The sequence below is a fragment of the Sus scrofa genome, unplaced genomic scaffold, assembly GCF_000003025.6.
Source record: "Sus scrofa isolate TJ Tabasco breed Duroc unplaced genomic scaffold, Sscrofa11.1 Contig1583, whole genome shotgun sequence".
Taxonomy (NCBI): Eukaryota; Metazoa; Chordata; class Mammalia; order Artiodactyla; family Suidae; genus Sus; species Sus scrofa.
The window spans coordinates 37,466-50,075 of record NW_018084915.1 but is presented as its reverse complement, the minus strand read 5'-3'; the positions used below and the strand labels follow the sequence as shown (position 1 = coordinate 50,075).

Here is a 12,610-nt window from a genome sequence, read left to right as displayed (position 1 = left end):
CCAGGAGGCAGGGCAATCCAGGGAAAGGCACTCTAAGTGCAGGAGAGACAGAAGGCCAATGCGGAGCTGGAACCTGGGAAGCAAGGAGCAGAACCATGTGATGAAGCTGGAGAGGCAAACCAGATGAGTTTGTTACCCCTGTGAAGGACCTGGATCTCAATGCCAAGTGTGGTAGGAAGGTAATGAAGAAAATATAGTAGGTAAAAGTTATTATCGGACTTGAGTTTTAAAGATTTCTCTCCACACCGTATGGCACCACACTCTGTAATGCCATGCATGGCCTACACATTTCAATGTAGAGATCTTCCTCTATGACTGATATTTATTCATTCCATAAATATTTATTTGGACTGATGAGTGGCTTTCAAACTGTGGGTCAAGAGTCATTAAAGGATTGTGAAATCAACTTAGGGAATTGCCAGCAATATTTTAAACAATGAAACTAAACAGAAAAGAATAGAAAACATAAATACCAGAGCGAACCACACATACATATGTTAAGGTGTTTATTCTTTCCAAACTTATTTTGTTCCATGGTTAAGGCAAAAAAAAAAAAAAAAGTTTTGAGATCTGTATTTTAAGTATTAAATGGTCTAATATGCTTAGCCTAGTGCCTGGCACATATTATAGCTATTGAGAGATTGGATCAATGAATGAATGGCCTTTTTTTACCTCAATGAATTTTATTATGTTTATAGTTATACAACTATCATCACAACCAAATTTTATAGCATTTCCATCTCAAACCTTCAGTGCATCCCCCCACCCACCAACCTGTCTCAATGAACATTGGAGTACATGTGCCTTTTTGAGTCATGGTTTTCTCTGGATAGATGTCCAGGAGTGCGATTGCTGGATGAAATGATAATTCTATTTTTAGTCTTCTGAGGAATCTCTATACTGTCTTATACAATGGTTGCACTGATTTACATTCTGACCAATAGTTTAATAGGGTTCCCTTTTCCACACCCTCTCCAGCATTTACTCTTTGTAGACTTTTTGATGATGGCCATTTCACGGTAGCACTGTTTTCAATAGCCAAGACATGGAAACAACCTAAATACCCATCAACAGAGGAATAGATAAAGAAGATGTGGTACATACACACAATGGAATATTACTCAGCCATAAAAAGGAATGAGATAATGGCATTTGCAGCAACATGGATGGACCTAGAAATTATTATGCTAAGTGCAGTCAGCAAGACACAAATGACATATGCTATCACTTATATGTGGAATCCAAGAAAATGACACAATGAACTAATTTGCAGTACAGATACTGACTCACAGACTTTGAAAACTTTATCATTACCAAAGGAGACAGGTTTGCAGGGGAGGGATGGACTGGGGGGTTTGGGATGGAAACACTGTAAAACTGGGTTGTGATGATCATTGCACAACTATAAATATAATAAAATTCAATGAGTTAAAAAAAGAAATATTTAGGTAGATTTTTAAAAGTCAAAAAAAAACAACAACAACAACAACAACAAAAAAAAACCAAGATGGCCATGTACCCAAAGCAATACACAGATTCAATGCAATCCCTAGAGAAACCATAAAGGAGTAGAGAAAATTTTGGAAGTTGATGGATAATTCACTATCTTGATTGTACAAATGGTTTCAGGGTTGTGTACACATGAAAACTTAGCTAGCTGCAGACTTAAAATACGTGCAGTTTATGGTATGTTACTTATACCTTACTAAAGGTGCTTACATTGTGACATGTACTTCTTAAGTTTGAAAAACAGTACAGGACTAAAAACTCACTGAAGAACCTGAAGCATAAGAAAACTAAAATTACTTCTGGGGATAACTGACAACTATGCTTCTATTCTAGTATGATAGTTTATCTGAACAAAACATTACTATGAGAAATGCAAACTCACAAAAATAAAAAATAGAAATGACATTTTGGTCCCCCTGGTAATCATGCCATTTCCTCATGCTCATACAGTTGCTTTATATCATAACTTTTTAGTGTTCTACTCAATTTGATATTTTTAAAGAGAGCAATAACCTTGCTGTATTTTCCTTGAACTTTTAGATTGCTCTTTTATGTACAAGACGCCCAATCTCTGTATGGGTCTATAGAAAGTTAAACTCTATCTATAAATTTCAGCAAATACTGTAATTTGCCTCAGGAATTTGCAGCAGCACTGAAACTGTCTAGAAAACACACCCTTTCAGAAGATGAACCCTGGATGGTTTCCTTAAATATGTGAATTCAGTGATCAAAATTTTCTATGACGCTGCCACCGCCTGTAACTGATGCAGAGGTTACGCCCACGCTGCTGCCGAAGCCACCCAGGTAACCCTGGGCCAACGCACTGCAGAGGTGCCCCACAGATTCCACCCACAGAAATCTCCCCCAGTGCAGACAGCGTGCTGCCCATGCTCCATCTGTGTACAGGCGGGTGCTCCCTGGACTCCACCGCCTCCTCCCCCAATCTCATTCTCTCCACCTCTTCCCCACCAGCTCCCTCTCTTCTCCCACTTTTCTTCCTCCCCATCCCCTTTCCTCCCCTCTCCTTTTCCCTCCCCACCTTCTTCATCTTGATTCCCCACCCCCCATCCCCTTGACTCTTCCCTCCCTGCCCTCGCTCTCTCCCTTGCCCTCTGCACAACCCCACCAAGACAGAGGTGGGCACTGGTGTTGTTGCCCTGCTGTCTTGGCAGGGGGGGAGTCAGGATCCCAGAAAGTAGCTTGATGAGCGTCCAAAGTAGCAGTGGAAGTTTGGAGGGGCCTCCATCTTGGTCCCTGCTCTCCATGTCACCAATCCCAGGCTTGGCTGTGGCAGGGCCAGGTCCCTGCTGAATCACATGCCTCCATTCCAGAGGCCCAAGGAAAGTAAGCGCCATTGCAACCACGCCCACTCATGGGCCTCCTCTCCTGCTCTTGGCCCGCATGCCTTCAGTTCTCCTCTCCCAGACCCCTGGGGTGGGGGATGGGGGCAAGGTGTAGTGGGGCACCAAGCTTGGGGACATAGTGCTCTGGCTCTGGGGGGGTGGTTCAGGGGCAGCAGAGGAAATGGATGCAGGGGGGCATGCACTGGAGGGGACAGATTGAAGCCAAGCACAGGGACTAGCTTGGGTTCCTTGGGAGCCAGTCCTGCTGGGGTGGGAGGACTACCCAAGGATGGGAGCCCCTTTCTGCTCCATTTGCTGGTACACTCAGTACTCTTCACCTCCTGGCCTCCGGTCTCTGGTGGGTTTCCCTCTGGGTCAAGAAAATTGTTTAAAGTGATGCAACCAACAGTGGCTTAATCTCCAAAATATACAAACAACAACCCAATGAAAAAATGGGCAGAAGACGTGAACAGACTTTACTCCATAGAAGATATACAGATGGCCAACAGGCACATGAAAAAATGTTCAACATCACTAATGATTAGAGAAATGAAAAAAACTACACTGAGGTACCACTTCATGCTGGTCAGAATGGCCATCCTTAGTAAGTCTGCTTTGCCTGGGGGTGGTGAGGATTACAACACATATTGATATAATGTATATATAATGGTAAGGAGAAAATATCTAGTGTCCCACCCCAATACATTGGTTGTGTGGATTGCCAACTGCACTGCAGCAACTCAGTCCTAACTTCTTCCATCAACAAGAGATAATGTTTAATTAGGGAGAGTCCCAATAATGTTACTTTCCTAGGTCTCATGCAAAAGCAGGTGGTTAGGACAGATGTTCTGGTGGAGCCAGCAAGGTGGGGGTTTGGTGGTGGTACAGACCCAAATTTAATTCCCCCCATTTGACACCACACTTCTGCATGAGCCACACACTAAATAGTTCATATTTCAACTGAGAGTAAAAGAATCATTTTAAGTATAGGCTAATTGTATTCTAGTTTTTCCTTCCTTTTTTCTTTTCTTTTCTTTCTTTTTATTTTTATTATTTTTTTTTTTGGTTGATACCTGTGCAGGTATTGAACCTGTGCCACAGCAGTGACCCAAGCCATAGTAGTGACAATGCCAGATCCTTAATCCACTGCACAAGAAAACTCCTTTTCTTCCTTTTTAAAGTGATAAAAATCAATAGTGGAAAGTCATGCCCGCTTTCTCTTTTTCCTTAGATGTTTTTCCTACCTAAAACTCTGCACCTATTTTAATTATGATAATATTCTTCTGTTTTCCCAAGGAAAGGCATTCCATGTGGTCTTGGCACCAGGAATTCACTTTTTGCTCACTGTCCTTTCAAGTGGCTGATACAGAATCAACAGCAGCATTTCTGAATTTGATATAATCTATATAATCTATACCCTGTGGTGATCTCTCTTGACAGAAGAGCTGACCAGCGTGAACAAACTCTAGTGTATTGAGGCATTTGCACAACACAACATATGTACCCACAGCCTACTGTCTAAAATGCAAGGAATCACCAGGTACCATCACTATTCTTTCACCATCTTGGAAAGATGATAAATGACTCCTTTCCTTGCTTTAAATTGAGAATATGACTAGCTCTTCAAACTACTGATAATAGGGAGCTCTTATGCTTAAGAGTAAATTGAGACAAGTACTAGATTAGTAACAGGTATAAGTGCAAAGTGGTTGTCGGGTATTAGTTTCTTAGGGTTGCCACAGCAAAATACCACAGACTAGGTGTCTTAAACAACAGAAATTCATTCTTGCAGTTTTGAAGATAGGAAGTATAAGATCAAGGTGTCTGCAGATTAGATTTCTCCACAGACCTCTCTCCTTGACATATAGACAGATGGCCAGCAGATAGATGTCAGCCTTCTCAGTGCATCCTCACATGCCTTAAACCCTGAAACAGGGGCCCTGATGTCTCTTCCTCTTTCTTCCTTTCTTTCTTCCTTCCTTCTTATTTTTTTTAGGGCCGCAACCAAGGCATATGGAAGTTCCCAGGCTAGGGGTAGAATCAGGCTGCAGCTGGTCAGCCTACATACACCACAACCACATCAATACCACATCCAAGCCACATCTGTCACCTACACCATGGCTCAGGGAAACACCAGATCCTTAGCCCCCTGAGCAAGGCCAGGGATCAAACCAGTGTCCTCATGGATACTAGTAGGCCTTGTTACCACTGAGCCACCACAGTAACTCTTTTTTTTTTTCTTTTTAAGGCGACATCTGTTGCATATGGAATTTTCCAGGCTAGGGGTTGAATCAGATCTGCAGCTGCTGGCCTACATCACAACCACAGCAATGAGGGACCCAAACCACATCTGTGACCTCCAGCATAGCTCACAGCAACACCAGATCCTTAACCCACTGAGCAAGGCCAGGGATCAAACCTGCATTCTCATGGATACTAGATGGGTTCTTAACCCACTGAACCACAATGGGAACTCCAGAATTTGCTTCTTTTTAAAGGCTGAATAGTATTCTGTTGAACATATATACCACATTTTCTTTATTCTAAAATTCATTTGTTAATAGACACTTAGGTTGTTTCTGTATCTTGACTGCTGTGAGTAATCCCACAGGGAACATGGGCATGCAGAGATCTCACAGAGGTATTTCAGTAATTTAACTTCAAAAGGAGAAAAGAATGATATGCAAGCATTTAAAAATAACAAACAATTAAAAATCCAATATCTCAGGTCATATTCATTTCAGTGGACAGTAGAGACAACACAGAAGCAGCCCCTCCTTCAACTGCCCTTTGCTATGCTGACACTCCTGAGGGCAATACCAGAGGAGGGGAGACAGGTGGTGGAGGGTTAGGGTACCAGTTTCACCCACTTCCCACAGACACAGGTATTCAAAAGAGAAATTAAGTCATAAAAATGCAAAATTCTGATTATTAGCACAAATCTATGTTTGAGAAATGATGATCATACCTTCTTAAAAACTTGAATGAATAATTACAAAATATAGTGCAAATAATGAGCTGGCTAACTTTTTGAGGATCAGTGACAAGTTCATGGAACATCAAAAGTACTGTGGGGGAGTTCCCATTGTGGCTCAGTGTAAAGAACCTGACTAGTATCCATGAGGATGTGGGTTCAATCCTTGGCCTTGCTCAGTGGGTTAAGGATCTGGCATTACTTCAAGCTGTGGTGTAGATCACAGATTCAGCCTGCATCCCACATTGCTGTGGTTGTGACATAGGCTGGCAGCTGTGGCTCTGATTCAGCCTCTAGCCTGGAAACTTCCATATGTTACAGTGCACCTCTAAAAAGCAAAAAAAAAAAAAAAAAAAAAAGTACTCATTGAGGTACATCATAAAATCCAACATGATACAAACATATATTCAAGGAATAGGATATAATCAATGTCATTTTGAAAAAAAAAGTGTTAGCTCATTTTTAGATATTCATACAATATTTTGTTAAATATGGTCTTATTTAATGTGTTCCAGGTTAACACTATCCAATAGAACTTTCTGCAATATATATATCTGCTGTCCAATAGGGCTCCAATAGCTGTAGGTTAGTACTGAGCACTTGGAATGTGGTAAGTGCCACTAAGAAATTCAATTTTTAACTTTGTTTCATTTAAATGAATGTAAATTCAAATAACTCCATGTGGCCAGGGGCTATCCTACTAGAAATTCAGCTCTAAAGAATACCTGCCTTCTCATTTGCTTCAAAAGGGATTTTGTCTTCCTTTTCCAACCCTGCCCAAGGTCATCTAAGAGGCAGGCAGACATATTTTCTCCCTACATTGTGCTTCCATAAGACATCCTGCATTTCTTTATTTTAGAACTTACCCACAGAACAGAAATTATACAAGTGTGGGCTTCCCCTGGTATTTTGTAATCTGTATAAAGACAGGACAGTGTTTTACGTAGTCATTTTAGTCATCTCAGCAACCAGCAGAGGACCTGATAATTTGCAGGCTCTCATTATATTTTTTGAAACAAATGAACAGAAAGAAGCTATAAGCAGCTGATTAAACAGGGAAGTTCAAAAGGAAGATTCAATATTTGTGTACAACTGTCTTTGTTTGCCATTTATTTTCTTATTCCCACTCATAAAAAACATTTTTTTCTTTCTCAAAATCCTAGCAATGTTGTACAGATAGTGTTTCTGCTAAAGTAATTTCAAATAAGCTGTATGGTGCCCTTGTGATTTATAGCTACAACCCTCTGCACACTCACCCTCAAACAGAGATGGTGGGTCAAGAACCATCAGAACACACTGTTTCACTGTGTTGAAAACCTGAAAACAACACAAGATGCAGCACACGTACCATCACCAACATCGAAATCCTTGAAAGCCATTTTGAACCGAATCATCAAGAAGGATTTCACCCTTCCATCTGAGCATCATGGTGTATTTTGTCATGTCAACTGTACACCCCACAATGTCACCTGCTTGCCAAGAATTTCCAAGTGTTCATTGCCCTGATGGCAACACTGGGCCTAGGGACAGAAGAGTCACTGTCACAGGGAAAGATAGGAAAACAGCACCTGCCCACCACCACTGGCATGAGTCACAGGAGCCCTTCTGTTACCCTAGAAGGAGGTGGGAATATAGTCAGTACATCATCCACCACCCTGCTCTAAGAGCAAGGAGGAGCTGCCCAGGGATTCTGAATGCCTAATATCAGCATGGTGTATCACTGAATCCTGAGAAAACCCAAATGCTGCTTCAGCATCTTGAGTCTATTTTTTTTACAAAAATCTAACCCTACCCACTTTCAATGAACAGAAAAACTATGTCTTTAGAAATTTATCTTTTCACTAAAATGAACGCTTCTTAGGATATGGGTTGTTTGTTTCTACTCCCCCCAATACAGAGAATTATGGGCAGAGGCTCAAGCTGGGAATTTATCATTGAAAATGACATTCTAATTTTCATCTACTTCAGAAGAAAATCCCACTCCTTAAAACCAAAGGCATTCACACTTGAGCAAAATAGAACTCTAGGAGCATTTTGGTATGTACACACCAAAAAAGTTCAAATCAAACCTAAAAATATTCTTAAGATATATCCTGAAAGAGTAAGGGCTAAACTGAATATGTATATCAACACCGTTTTATACGCATAGGTAAAATCTCACAAATACATCTGATATATGTGATGGGCGAGGATGACTCATCTTTTTGATATGATAGATACTCAATATTTTATATATTAAATTTTTCTGTATTACTGTACCTTCAAAAGGAACAGAGGGGGAGGTCTGGCAGTGTGGGAGCTCACAGCATGTGGTTGCTTGTGCAGAGCAGCCACAACTACAGGGCCCCACAAACCATAGTGTCCCCAGCAAAGTGCACTCACCTCAAAGCCATCAGAAGCAAAGGCACATTCACCTGAGCCAAGTTCCTGATTGGGTTGACAACCTGGCCTGCTCCAGCCAACTCACATTTCTCCAGCCATGACATCCTTGGATGCAAAATACCACCTTCCTGCCATCAGGGTGTAAATTTTCTTAGCACAGAAGATCTGGAACCTTTCCCCTGTGCTGCTGCACACCTCAGCTGTGAATGTAAAGGGATTCTGGTGATTGTTGGATGAGATAGTAACACATAATTAACATGTAACATCAGTCATTAAGGGTTTAGGGGTAATTATGATACCTTATATTCTTACATAGGTTCATATTTTAAAAGTGTTTTTGAATATGTGATCAGCCTTGGTTGGGTGGAACCAGTGGAAATCATTCAGGCAGCTTCCTTTGTAGGTGCTGGTTTTTAAGCTTCACCAACACTGTAAGGGCAGATGATGTAAGTTTTTTTTGTCCTGTAGAAAAAAGCCTACTAGCCACTTGTTGGTTTGATAATGGGAGATCCACTTGAGGGCATGAGTGGGAAGAAGCCTATATAAGAGGTTGAAACTGTTCTGCATAAGAAACAGACACCTGTGGGTGGGAGGGAAAAGGGAACAAGCAGCCAGGAAGTGAGGGAAAGAGAGAAGGCAGAGAGAGAGTGCATGGGAGAGAGAGAGACAGACATACAGACAGAGAGCAAGAGAGTGGGAGGGAGAGCACCGTACATTAGTAGAGAAAGGTAACCACTGATAAGTTTCCCAGACAGGATGTTGAAGGACATGTTTTCCACTACACCACACCTTGACTGTGCTAGACATGCACATGTTGCATCAGAGAGATCTGAGGAAAAAATGAAAGGATCAGTGTGGTGTAAAGGGGAAAATATCTTAGGAAATGAGATGTACGTGGGCTGGAGTGTGCCAGGAGTGCAATACCACTAAGCCCACTGTTCTTTCCACTCTGCCTCCAGTAGCTGGCACAGCTGGTGGGTGCCAGTTAAATAGTAGTTCTCATTTGTCCTCAAGAGTTAGGAAAGACCTTATAAATGATAAAACTTCAATAAAACTTAACTACTGATATGACCAAATAAATAAAAACAACTGAGACAAGCTCTAAAGATTGCCAGTAAACACACAATTAGATCATCTCTCTTTCTCTCTCTCTTTTTTTTTTCACAGCCACACTAGCATATGGAAGTGCCTGGGCTAGGGGTCAAATCAGAGCTGCAGGTGTTGGCCTGTGCCACAGCCATGACAACGTTGGTTCTGAGACACATCTTTGATGTTTGATACACCCTAAAGCAATGCTGCATTCTTAACCCACTGATTGTGGCCAGAGATTGAACCAGCATCCTTGTGGATTCTTTCAGCTTCTTAACCCACTGAGCAAAAGCCACAATGGGAATTGCCCATATCTCTTTTTTAAAATAAGCAAATTCTATTGAGCCAGAAAAAAAAAAACAGTGAACACATTTCCATATGTTGATCATGTTTATTTGCACATATAAATACAGTATATTTGATTTTACATAGTAGACACACTAGCAATGCTCATTAATCATATGGTATCTTTTTACTATACAATATATTTTCATCATTAAAGTGGCTGAACACTCTTTCCTTGTAGGTCTCTTTAGCCATTTAATGAACCAATCTCTTACTGGGAGATGTTTACATTGGTTTTATTTTCTCATTTGCTTATTTTTGTATATAATGCTATAATCCTAATGTGTGTGTACCTGTGCAGAGTTTGAAAATTATTTCCTTAGTTTAGATACCTAGGAGATTAACTATTGGCTCAAAAGGTACATGTTTAATTTTTTTAATGCATATTTGCAAACTGACCTCCAGAAAAATTGTTCCAATCAACCATCCTACCTATCCTGCATGGCCCTGCCACTTCCCCACAAAAAGAATTTTGTCAGTTTTCCTTTGAATGGTCTTTAATTTCTACATTTGCTTGAGTTAAGAACATTAAGAAGGCTAGGTTTAGAGTTAGGCAGACTCTGCTTTGAAATAGCTCTGCCACTAACTAGCTATGAGTCAGATCATCTTAACAATTTAAGATTAGATTGGAGTAACAAAAAAAGATAAAAAGGGAGTTCCTGTTGTGGTGCAGCAGAAAGGAATCCAACTAGGAACCCGAGGTAGTATGTTTGATCCCTGGACATACTCAGTGGGCTAAGGATCCAGTGTTGGCATGAACTGTGGTGTAGGTTGTAGATGTGGCTCAGAATAAGTAAATTGATGAATAAATTTTAAAATGAGACATTTATACTACCGTATGGAGCAGATAGCACAATGTTTTCTGAAGAGAAAGTTTGCTTTTGTTACATTCAAGTTGGCAGTGGAAAGGGGTTTGGATGAGAGAAGCATCTTGTTGGTGAAGGGAAAAATTTTCTAGGCATTGGGGATCTGGCATGGTACCATGACCTCAGGGTTCCTAGTTGGATTCATTAACCACTGAGCCATGACGGGAACTCCCAAAGAATTTTTTTACTTGCCTCATGATATTCTATCACAAAGATAATTAAGAAGTGATGCTATGTCATCCCTGGTTGCTGTTGCTAAGATTTTTTTTTAATAATTTTTTTAATTTTCCCACTGTACAGCAAGGGGGTCAGGTTATCCTTACATGTATACATTACAATTACATTTTTTCCCCCACCCTTTCTTCTGTTGCAACATGAGTATCTAGACAAGTTCTCAATGCTATTCAGCAGGATCTCCTTGTAAATCTATTCTAAGTTGTGTCTGATAAGCCCAAGCTCCCGATCCCTCCCACTCCCTCCCCCTCCCATAAGGCAGCCACAAGTCTCTCTCCAAGTCCATGATTTTCTTTTCTGAGGAGATGTTCATTTGTGCTGGATATTAGATTCCAGTTATAAATGATATCATATGGTATTTGTCTTTGTCTTTCTGGCTCATTTCACTCAGTATGAGATTCTCTAGTTCCATCCATGTTGCTGCAAATGGCATGATGTCATTCTTTTTTATGGCTGAGTAGTATTCCATTGTGTATATATACCACCTCTTCCGAATCCAATCATCTGTCGATGGACATTTGGGTTGTTTCCATGTCCTGGCTATTGTGAATAGTGCTGCAATGAACATGCAGGTGCATGTGTCTCTTTTAAGTAGAGTTTTGTCCAGATAGATGGCCAAGAGTGGGATTGCGGGGTCATATGGAAGTTCAATGTGTAGATTTCTAAGGTATCTCCAAACTGTTCTCCATAGTGGCTGTACCAGTTGACATTCCCACCAGCAGTGCAGGAGGGTTCCCTTTTCTCCACAGCCCCTCCAGCACTTGTTATTTGTGGATTTATTAATGATGGCCATTCTGACTGGTGTGAGGTGATATCTCACGGTAGTTTTGATTTGCATTTCTCTTATAATCAGCGATGTTGAGCATTTTTTCATGTGTTTGTTGGCCATCTGCTAAGATTTTTTTTTGAAGACACCTGATAATAAACTCAATGTAACTGAGTAACCTTATGTAAGATATCAAAGGCATGTGTCATCCACCACCAACAGCTTGCATGGGAAATATGTTATCAACAACATTCCCAGTAACTAAAATTGATCTAAGTTTCATGTTTTCCAGACTCTGCCTCCAATTTCCAAGTTCCTAGCATGAGTCTGCTCCATTATTTCCATTTTTCCTGCCCAAGTGAGACACAGTATAGTGCAGTGAGGAGGACAAAGAGTCTAAAGCCAAACTACCTGGGATTGAATCCCAGACCTGCCTCTCTTCATCTCTATGGCTGATCTGTAGAAGAGGGATGATAGTGAAACCATCACAATGTGTTCTAAGGATTGAAGAAGTTAATGAATGTGGAGTACCTCCCACAGCCCCTGGCACTTTCTACAGCTGTTTCTTAGCATGTCATTATTATAGAACTGAAATGTTGAATTTCTTTGACCACTTGCTTTAAAGCAAGTAGTAAGTTCTGTTTTACCATACTCACCCTTTTATATAAGACAATGAGAACTTCAGGCAAACTAGTTAAAAAATAACTGAATAGACAGGAGTACAACTTCTTTCCTAACAACAACAAAATTTACAACCAAATCTGAGCCATCTTCAACTATATGGACCAAAAACTTTCTTTTTCTTTCCTTTTCTTTTTTTTCTTTTTTTTTTTTTTTTTTTTTTTTTGTCTTTTTGCAATTTCTTGGGCTGCTCCAATGGCATATGGAGGTTCCCAGACTAGGGATCTAATCGGAGCTGTAGCTACCAGCCTAAACCACAGCCACAGCAGCACAGGATCTGAGCAGAGTCTGCAACCTACACCACAGCTCATGCCAATGCCGGATCATTAACCCAATGAGCATGGGCATGGATCAAACCCGCAACCTCATGGTTCCTAGTTGGATTTGTTAACCACTGAGCCATGATGGGAACTCCTGGACC

The 12,610-nt window shown here is 40.8% G+C and overlaps 1 long non-coding RNA gene across 1 annotated transcript in view; it reads right to left on the bottom strand.

The window, feature by feature from the left end:
* Positions 1-6,167: 6,167 nt before the first annotated feature.
* The window catches only part of LOC110258225, a 30,954-nt gene continuing 24,511 nt past the window's right edge, over positions 6,168-12,610 (bottom strand). Inside the window, exons 2-3 of the long non-coding RNA XR_002341041.1 lie at positions 8,209-8,408; positions 6,168-7,346 (exon numbers count right to left, since the gene is read on the bottom strand). This is a non-coding gene — a long non-coding RNA (uncharacterized LOC110258225). The remainder of the gene's footprint in view (positions 7,347-8,208; positions 8,409-12,610) is intronic.